This window comes from Temnothorax longispinosus, chromosome 6 (assembly GCF_030848805.1).
Source record: "Temnothorax longispinosus isolate EJ_2023e chromosome 6, Tlon_JGU_v1, whole genome shotgun sequence".
NCBI classification, from domain to species: domain Eukaryota; kingdom Metazoa; phylum Arthropoda; class Insecta; order Hymenoptera; family Formicidae; genus Temnothorax; species Temnothorax longispinosus.
The window spans coordinates 13,826,150-13,837,651 of NC_092363.1; positions in this window are offsets into that span (position 1 = coordinate 13,826,150).

Consider the following 11,502-nt stretch of genomic DNA (forward strand, 5'->3'; position numbering starts at 1 on the left):
TTCCGATACCCTTCTGATATGAGCCAATGGCAAAAAAACGTAATGCTGCCAAAACCTAAAAGTATTAAAATGTATTTTTAATATCTTTTATTAATTTCTTGCAGGTTTTGGCTGCATTACGTTTTTTGTATTTGCTTATTGAATATATATATGTATATATACATATATAACACAATTCAATATATATATAACACGTGTGTGTGTGGGTGTGTTAAATAAATATGGATTTCAATGAATGTAATTACCTGAGTTGTCACATGTAATCCATTCGTTCGTCTACGTTGAAGAGTAGGTTGAAGAGTATTACATAAGTAATGAACCGCATTTTTAAATAATCGAAAGACTTTAACAAATTGTTGGTCTGTCAGGCTAAAAGGATCAATAGTATCTCTTAATGTCTTCATTACAATAGAGTTTTCTCTCATTACTTCCTCTTCTTCTAAGAGATCCCTCATCAATGCAGCAAAAGCCATCTTAAAGTCAAAATATATAACCTGTATAATATTATTATTGCAAAATTTTAATTTATACCAATACAAAATTACATATATAAATATATATTTGTGTAAATAAAAGTCACGTATGCATAGTTAACAAATAATTACCTTTGTGATTGCGTTGTAACCTTCTTCTTCAGTCTTATTAGACAAAACGGGCTCGATACAGATCGCGTTATGATGTTTAACGCTGTTCAACAACCGACGTTACCATTGCGTTATGTAACGCAAGCCAAACGCATTAAAATTGCGTTAAAGTGGCTTACAGAATATGATTTTCTAGTGAAAAATAGTATAACGCAAACTGTAACGCATATTGCTAACGCCGTTACGTTAAGATGCATTTCGGGAATTCGAAATCGTAAAGCATACGTTACGAGCCATATAACGCATGCGTTATAACTATAACGCATGCGTTAAACAGTTACAGAATAGGGCTGCTGATCTGTCAGGTCGGGTACTACGACCGTCGTATATCGCTACGCCATGTTATGTGCTTTGACCCTTCATTGTTTATATACAAAATATTACATATAACAACTAAAAAATAAAAAGTTAACTTCACGCGTGAGAACTCATGCGGCGTTGCCAAGTAATAACTGACGCCTCTCCTTTTCTGTCATTCCTGAACCGAGCGAAAAATTCATCAAATCGCGTACTTTACACTAGTATTTCTCGAAAACGCGTACCGCAAGGTTATTGACACTTATCGCATATTATTTCTATTGTTATGGATTATATACTAATTTTTCAAAAACATTTAGAGAAAACTTTTTTCACAATTTATTATGTCTATATTACAATAGCTCGGAATAGGAATTCCATGTTAAAAGTTGAAACTTTGAAGCTCAATATCTCGATTTTTAATATCGTAAGAGGTACTGAAATTTATACCACGCATAAAGCACACCTAAATTAATGTATATTCACAGTTTTAAAAAAAATCTAGAGAAAATCGATTTTTCGGAGAACGTCCTTAAGATCTTTCAAACTAGAATACGCCCTTGTAATTTATTATTTGTCATTAACATATTGTTATTAATTACATACATATAAGTGTGAAGAAGCATATGGTACAAAATAATTTTAATATTCAAATGTAATAATAAAGAAATCAATTATTTACATTTTCTACTGTGTGTGCGTGTGTGTGTGATATTATTGACAAGTTTTTTTGCACGTTTACATTTTTTTTGCAGATTTATTACACGCTTAACTTTCACAAGTGTGATGTGAAATACAGACAAGATTTTTATTTATCTGTTATAAGCGTGACTTCAAATGCAAGATTACGTTTAACATTTTCAATCTGCAAACGAGTGATCAGCAATATGATCCACAACATGTAGTCTTAAAATACTACGATTTTCTCTAGAAGCACTAGCGTATAATTTATTCGCCGACATTACGAATTTCTTCTGCAACAATCACATAAAATATTGAACAGTTTTTCTTGAACGATTATAACAACGTCTGCATGCTTTTGCATCATTAACCCCCCGAGGCCACACCTCTTTTTTTAATACGCCCCGGCCACACGCGTGTGAATATGAAAATCCAATTTGTATTTCTAAACATCGTGAATATTATTAATTAAACGGACATATTTTACATTTAATTATATAAATTTGTGTATTTTTATGTTGTAAATTTTTTATCACACACAAACGTCTTGCCGTTGATTATTATTGTCATTAAGCTTTTAAAAAATAATATTTATCATATTTAGAAAAACAAATTGCACTTTCATACTCACACGCGCATTATATGCATTAAAGAAATTTAAAATATATTTTAAAAGTTAAGATAAGTTTCTGTCTCTATATATAAATTAACTCTTTCTTCCAAGTCTGTCAAAATTTTTTGAAAGAATAACATTTGAGACAGCATTTTCTTTAAAGAAGAATAAACATTTTTTAATAGGATTATTATTTTAGAATGAGAATGTGAACAATACCTTAACAAATTAATAATGCAAGTACAGACGTTGTTACAACCATTCGAGGAAACTGTTTAACATTTTATGTGTTGCTGCAGAAGAAATTCGTAATGTCGGCGGACAAATTATACGCTAGTGCTGCTAGAAAAGATCATAGTATTTTAAGGCTACATGCTGTGTAGATGATATTGCTTGTCCCTCGTTTGCAGTTTGAAAATGTTTGATTATTAAAAACGTTTGATTATTAAAATCTTGCATTCGAAATAACGCTTATAACAGATAAACAAAAATCTTGTCTGTATTTGACATCACACTTGTGAAAATTAAGCGTGTAAAAAATCTGTAAAAGAAATGTTGTTCGAGAAACGTTGAACTCGGTGCTAATTTCAACGCGATCATACCCCCCCTCCGCCCGAGCTCCGGCGGCGTCGATCGATACTCGATCACGCGTGGACGAAATACGTCACGTGCTCCGATTGGTTGAAGCCCGACAGCGGTCGGCTCCGACACGTGAAATGGTCAAAACAACGCGAATAGCGATTCAGCTCTGTGCGTGTTCGTTCAAAAAAAAAAAAAAAAAAAAAAAAAAAAAAAAATTCTCAAGCTCGCTGCGAGGACTCGCCCGCAGGAGTCAGTCGCACTTCTTCGTCGCTTTCGAGCAGTATCGTCGAAAGTCGGCGCTCGAATTGGTTCGCCTAAGCTCTCACGAATCGAGCTTCCGTTCTCGCGGAGTATAAAGTCGTCTCAGCCTAGCAGTTCTATCTCCTTCTCGCATTGCCTGAATCGCTAGTCGCGCCTATCTAAGCAAGTGCGCGTCTGTCACTTTTATGTGTAATTGATTGTTGTTCGAGGGGTCTGTCTACTGCCGATCGTGCTCCGCTCGCGACCGTCCTTCTGCCGCGCGCTCAAGATCTCCGCTCGTCGCGAACAAGATTTCCGTTCCGCGTGAAGCTTCACGTCCGAGGCTTTTTCAAGATTTCCGTTCGCGATATCTGGCAGCGACAAGGAACGGATCAGAAGATTTCCGTATTCGCGGTGCACGATTCGTCGTTCCCCCTCGAGTTGTTAATAATAAAAGGCAATTCTGCAAATCTGTGTTTCACGAGTGTTTCCCACTATCTATCCCTTCCACGAGTCTACGGACTCGCGATACACACGCTTCGCGCTCAAGTCTGAGCGGAACTCTGCGACAGGGCGATCTCGAAATTCGACGCCCGAACAAATGTAAACGCGCAAAAAAACTATTGTCAATAACATCACGCATACACACACAGAAGAAAATGTAAATAATTGATTTTTTAATTATTATTACAATAATTTGAATATTGAAATTATTTTATACCATATGCTTTCTAATACTTATATGTATATAATTAATAACAATATATTAATAACAAACAATAAATTAAGGGCGTATTCTGGTTTGAAAGATCTTAAAAATAAGTATTTTTCATAAATGGGAATTTTTTATAGCGGAACTAAGAAAGCGAATATTGTTAAACTTTGCATGTTCTTATTTAACCTTATTTTAAGAATTTATTTTTATTTTTTAAGTAAGAAAAATGCTATTTTTTTCTATGTTATATCCTGCATGATCACTAGAAGGTGTAAATGACAGACGGAGTAAATGATTCTGGCTGTTCTATAGGTATCAGAAACCCAAAAACAAAAAATTTTCTTATTCAGAATAAGTGTGGTTATTGTCTGAACTAGAATAAACATTATACGTTTATTAGTTTTTTTCTTTTACAATAATAAAATACTAACAAAATTTAAAAAAAAGTTATAATATTTTTAATAATATAAGAGAAATAAGACCCCCCGTTTTATGTGACCGTTATACAATCAATCAATATTAAATAAGCCGTTTACGGCGGTCCGAGCTTGGATCTTAATAGCCTAATAATATTTTTTGTGTACTACACGTATATTTTTTCCAACCTTAATAAACTGCGCGCCGACATAACTTGTCAGACTTACAACACAGCTCCTGTGTTGGAGTAGTAAATTCTTTACTATTATTTAAATCGATTTAATTAGAGGGGAATGAGGAAATTTTACTACTCCAATAGGAGCTGTGTTATAAGTCTGACAAGTTAGTCGGCGCGTAGTTTATTAAGGTTGAAAAAAATATGTGAATATAGTATATAAAAAATATTATTAGGCTACTATAAAATACAAGTTCAGACCGTAAATTGTTTATTTAATATTGATTAATAATATTTTTGATAAAAAGGCTGCCTAGAATGGAAATATTGGTTTAGTTTTAGTTCAGACGATAGCCACATATACTTCTTCTGAATAAGAAAATTTTAGCTTTTTGCGTTTTAAATACCTGTAGAACAGCTAGAATTATTTACACCGTCTGTCATTTATACCTTCTAGTGGAAAAGCATTTTTGTTACTTAAAAAATAAAAATAAAATTTTAAAATAAGGTGAAGTGAACATGCAAAGTTTAACGTTATTCACTTTCTTTGTTTCCCTATAAAAAATTCCTGCAAGATATATATTTTAAAAATCTTTTAAATCAAAATACCCCCGTTAATAATTTTTTACATTCTCTTCCTGACGGAAGAGATTTTACCACTTCTCAATATAAATAATCTTGCCATGGTTTCATTCGATTATTCCGGCGTTTTTATATTTGTGATTCAATTAGATTATTTGTTTATTTTGTTTATATTGTTAGGTGATTGTTTAATGTTTTAGTCTAGACTAATGTTTAATGTTTTAGTATGTTAAATGAACATTAATTATTATGTTTCTTGATATTTATCTTCTTCTTTCGTAATAATCCGTTCTGAAGAAGACTAACTATAGTCGAAACATTAACCGTGTGCATTATTTGTATAATAAATTGTTTTTATTTTAATCCAATATCCCTCTTTTGGTGCTCGTAATTTAGCAAATTTAATAAGAGTAAAAAGAACACTATAAACTACCTTTTTTCTTGATAGTTAATATTTTACTATTATTATGCATTTAAATATTAAATTTAAATATTATCCCAAAGTTAATGTTTTTAATATGACTTTTTTTCTAGATAAAAAAGCATATTGGCCAGAATGGGTATTTCTATACATTACATTTACGAATTTTAGTTTTTATGTTTATAAATATTTATTTAATTAATTAATTTTATGTTTAATTTTAACGGTACAAAAACTACGGAAGTACATGATCATACGCGATTTTATGTTTAATAAAATTTATTTATTAATTTGCAATTTTTTTGTAAATATAATTGCAATATTTATAAATATAACAATTAAAACTCGTAAATATAAACATAAATGTAACATAGCGCATCGTCGATTTGCCAACTCGAGACTCGGCACTCGGCGAGACATGAGAGGCGATACCCGAAATGCGTGGCCTCTAACAGCTCAAGAGAGAAGGAAACAGCAGATCGTATGTCTGCCCTTCTCTCCCCGCGCGAAGCTTGCCGAGTGCCGAGCGTACACTGACAGAGGAGGGGCTTGCGCGACCAGCACATCCCCTCCATCTGACTAGTTCGGACACGAACCATAGCACGGATACGAACCCATGTATCGTTACCCGAGATCTCTCTGATCGTTTCCTAGCGTAACGCCGTAGTTGACGTCCACTTTCTCAGAGGGCAGATTAGGACAGGCGTCCCCCGAAGCGGGATGGCCGCTCTCAGGTTTCTCTCTGCTACGAAGCAGGCAAAAGCACGTTGCTGCGGCGACCACCGGATGGCGCGTCTATACCATCGAACGTCAGTGGTGTTCTTTTGGTACAATGAAATCGCGTCTCTATTGCCAACTGTTTTCGTGGTCGAGACATGTGTTTTCGAAGTCACATTAGCACGCCGTTTTTTGCTGCAAATTGCCCGGTGTTTTCCGCGTCCCGCGATTTCAACTTCAATTATGCAGTTTTTGATTGTGGAATTGTTGAAGAGTGTGTGTCAGTGCAGTGTTTTCTCGAATTGCGGTAGAGTGCGTGTTGAAAAAGACATTTTTGTATAATTCATAATTAACGTTCTAATTTGCACGAGAAATTGTCGGGTTATTTTGCATGGGAAATCGCCGTGCAAAGTTAGCGCGGTAGATCGACGTGCAAGATTGAGCGGGAAAAGTCGGGTTGCACACAGCCTTTTACGTTGCGCGCGCAACGTGTTTATGCATGCTTCGCAGCCCAGCGTTTTGTCGGGCGCCAGTCTTTCCGTGTACGTTTTACCTGGAAAGTGTGTGTGGCCAGCAAAATCGTGGCATAGAAAAATTTAAGGCCTCTAGATACAAATTGACGTAGCAGTAACCAGAGCTCTAAAAAAGTAGGTAGGGGAGAGTGGGCACCCTTGAACCACGTTTTTTCAAATGACATTAAAAATGGTTTTTAATAACTTCATTAGAATATAAATGGTACTATTCGATGTTTAATATAATAAACTTTGTTTGTAAATGATTTAAGAAGTAAATTGTCAGAAATATTTTGCAAAAATAATGATATTTCGAAATGCTGCGTTTGTCACAGTGGACCCCACGCGTGGGGTCGATTGAGCCACAGCGTAGGGTACACTGTGACATGTAATGTGAAAGGTAGGGTACCCTGTGATATGTAATGTGAAAGGTAGGGTACTCTGTGACATGTAGAAGAGATCTGTTTAAATCCTGTTTATTACAGATCTTTGGTCAATTGCACGTTATTACATATTATAGTATATCATAAAATCCATACATAAAATCTATACATAAAATCCAACATAGTAATCGGCAATATATTATTATAATATACCTAACATCTGTTTTATGCGACTAGACATATAATCTAAGACGTATTGCATTTCAAGACGTATTGCACTTAGTTTTATTGCTGCTTAGCAGCAGTTTTTCGGGTCGTCTTTCTTTTCGATGCAGTCTTAGGCTTAGTCTTAGATTTCAGAGCGAGCGCCGCACTCCTTTTACGCTTATTCTCCTCGATTAATTCTTTTTTTATGACTCTGGCATTCATCTCTTCACATAGAGAGTTCTTAACAGGGCTGTCTGTTAATATTGCACTACGGACTCTCTTTCTGTTAACACTCTTTCGTGGTGCAGCTTTCGGAAACGGCTGTATATCCTGAGGTAAAACGAGGTTCTCTTTGTTACCAGCTTTTACGCTATCAATTGCGCCTGGTCTAACTTCGCAAGGCATAGGAACTTCCGGGTTTGGTACCAAGACGTCACTAACATCAAGCGACATGGTTGGTAAATTAAGGTCGATCGGCTCCATTGAAGTATTTAATACAGTAACGTCGTTAGGCAATTCGATAACATTGAGATTAGGATCAATATTCCTGTTCGAAGAAAGACCGGTATTTTCCGACGCAGTATCAGCAACCGTAGGATCGGGCCTATCCGTGACAGAAGAGCACAGGAAGTCGGAGTCTTTGAATACATTTCGATTTAATTTCCAAATACCGGTCGATTCAAATCCTTTCTTAATATTAGCAGGTGTGAAAGCCGAAGGATAAGCGATTCCAAAAAGTTCCGCCACTTCATAAATAGAAATCATTTTGCCCGGATTATTGATCATCCACTCGTTACAAGCCGCGTTAAAAGCACTTTTCAAGGACTTATAAACGGTTCGGTCAAGTGGTTGTAGTTTGTTAGAGGTATGCGGAGGCAGAGTCAGAAGGATGATTCCATTTTGTTTACAGAAATCTAAGCTCGTTATGGTGACATGCGATTCGTGGTTATCAAGAATGAGTAGAACCTTTTTCTCTATAGACGCACGCGCGTATTTTTGAAAATACTCCAAAACTTCAACAAACAATTGGCCATTCATCCAACCGCTTTTGGATGCTCCCCCGCTAGAGCCCGACGGAGCCCCTTTCAACATGTGCTGTTTGAAATGTACGCGCGGAAATACCATATAAGGAGGAATCGAGTTTCCGTTAGCCGAAATAATACCGCACGCCGTAACCAAAGTTCCCCGCTCACCCGATGTCACTTGGCCTACTTGTTTTTGTCCTTTAGGAGCGATAACATTGGGTGGATTGTGAACCGTCGACAGAGCAGTTTCATCTAAGTTATAGATTGCAGCGGGCGATAATTCAGCTCCGAGCTGTTTATACGCGGACTCTAAGTTATCGAAAAAAGCGTTAACCGAAGTACGATTGAAACTAGTGGAACGAGCTAAGCTAGTTCCTTCGGGTTTCCTTAGCGAAAGCTCAGAATGCCTTTTTATAAACCCATAATACCAGTCGACACCGGCAGACTGTTTTTCTTGCCAATTCCGTGGGCAATCAAGCTTGTTTGCAACAGCTAGCTGGTATGCTAATTGCATAACTTGCCTGCGAGTTAATCCATGATGCATTTGGGATGCAGTCATTAGGTATTCTTTCAGACTTTCTTCGATAATAGGTGAGAAGACCACTTTTGTTGCATAGTTTGGTGTGAGTCTTATGCATCTACGCTCCTCCGGTGCAGTCTCCTTATACTTTTTGACATAGCGATGTAAAGTTGTTCGGTTTATGCCCAAGCTCTCTGCTGCAGCTCGAATACTCCACTCATCATCGACAACTTTGCGAATCCCCAGCTCCATCGTACCGGCATCAACAGTCTGCCGTTCCGTTTTCTTCTTTCTCTGTCGCGGCATTTCAACGTAGTTTATTATTAACTACTCTCTCTACAAAAAAGAAAAATCAAGTGCTAGAGAACCAATTTATCAATAATCATGTCATATTTGTTTCATCAGATGACCTAAGAAATTGAAAACTGAAAACAAAGTCCTATAACCTTACTTTTTATCGTAACCTAGCAGAGATAAACAAATATTGCCTCACAGCGACTCGATTACATGTGATCTGTAAGTAAAGGGGAAAAAAAAAGAGAAAATGAAAGTGTGGATATGATTATCGATGAAAATTATTTCATTTTATAGGAAAATTTAGGCACTAACATTTACTATTCCGCGATCGAAACACACTACGGAAACTCGCGCTGTCACGTACCTAGGTTAGGTAGTTCTGTAAGCGTGGCACAGAGGACCCCATCAACCTGCGTCACATTGGACCCCACTAAACATCGATATTATTTATCGTAAATATTTCAGATACAGGACAATTAAACGTTTTTGTGCGCACGTTGGTATTGAACCTAGATTTCGACGAACGTCTTATGAATTTTTTTCTAACTGTAGAATCTCTAGAAATCCATACATATCAAAAAGTTATGACAAGTAAAAATTTACTTTGCAAGGCTCCAATTACTTATCTGTCTTTAACTAAAGTATACATGCTTATTTCGGCATAATTTTTTTATGGAAGTTATATATTTTGAAAACAAAAGTTTTCATACCCACTGTGACTATTTTGCAGAACGTTAATACAGAAAACTCGCACTGTCACATTGGACCCCGTGGCTCAAGGGAGCCCACTCTCCTCTATAGAGCTTTAAAAAGAAAGGTATACTTGTTCGCCATTTTTCTTCCAACCGCATGTAAAAGGTTATGTTTTTGTAACCGTCAATACGTTTTTTGGCGTCGCGATTAATCTAAAAATGTAACTTAAATATCGATTCTATTAAACTCAAGTAGTAGTAGTGTATGCGCACTCGGGCGGTATAACGGAAGAAGTATTCTAAACCCGGGCAGGAGACGCGATCTGCGGGGGGATTGCGGAGTCCCGTGGCTACGGTAACGAGAACTCTCGTTGCGAGGCCGAACGCGCTCGACCCCGCGCAACCGTGCCGTCGGGAGTTTGTTTGTCGGAGTTCGGGGACACCTGAGAACGCTCAGTCGGGGCTCAGAACTCTGGACCCCGTTTTGTGTGTCGCCCTAGGATTTGGACGGTGGGCTTCGTCGGGAGCGGCGGAATGCCATGGTGAAGACGAAGTCGAAGTCTCTCGCCGGAGCGCCGGCTTATATATCGCTCGGCGCGGCGGGTTCGGTGGGAGGGAGGCCGATCGTCAGGTGAGTCGCGCGATAGTGGGATCGGTGCGGTCCCGCGCGCTCGTCTTCGGCGGGGATCGGCTCCCTCCGGCGCTTGTTGGCGCCGTGCGGGGAAGGCACCGGTGCCGCGTTTTGCGTTTAAAGAATCGGTCGGGCGGCATCCGGCGAGTGGCGGTTGGGCACGATGCCTTGGAAAGGCGCATCGTTACACTCAAAATAAGTGTTAATTGATTCTTAATTGATTAGACGTGTGTTCTCAAATGCGCGACAATAGAATTTGTTTTAAAAGTGCCGTATTTTTTTGAAAATCAACACATCGTGTCTCTGTTTCATTGTCGCATAAAACCTTAATTTATTCTGGTGCTTCCAGAATGCCTCGCTGCATTGCAATAAAAACTGCACTAAAGGCAGTAGGTAAGCTAGGGGGTCTCTAATTAAGGGGCAATGAGGCGTGGTGAGAGGCGGGGGGTACCGCGGGGAAGGGGGAGGGGTACCGCGGGGAAGGGGGAGGGGTACCGCGTTTTTGGGCATCGCGGGGGAGGGGAGGGGGTACCGCGTTTTTCCGGCGCCGCGGGGAGGGGAGTACTGCGTTTTCGGGCGCCGCGGAGGAGGGGTGACTACGTTCGCGTTTTCGCCGCGCCGCGGGGTGAAGGGTCCGCGTGCAACGGCCGCGTCGGTCCGCGTGACGTCACACGGCACGCTCCCGCTCGCGTTATCTCCCCTTATGAAAATGTGCCCTTGAGTGCTCAATGGCGGTCAGTGGAAATGTATGGTTGCCCTACAGTTGCAATGCGAATTATATGGAAAAGATAATGGAAAATATTGAGTGGCAATAAGATGAATGGAAACGCAATGGCAAGATTTGAATGACAACTTTTTCCATACAGGCGTAATGGAAACTGCCAATGACTCATGAAGGATAAAATTTGTATGGGATTTTTCTACCTTCAGCCAATGTTGTTCAGTGTGAATTGTAATGGAAATTCGTCAATGGTAAATGTGGCGGTTCGCGCCACCAGTGGTACATGCATCATTATCACGCCCGCGCGGTAACTGTATTACCGGCAGTTTGCATCGACGCCGTTAGGCGTCGCATCGTTCATGCATACTCTCAAATTCAAGGTTCGGCACGGACTGGTATAAGTATAAGGAGACCCCCTACGGGACCGAGG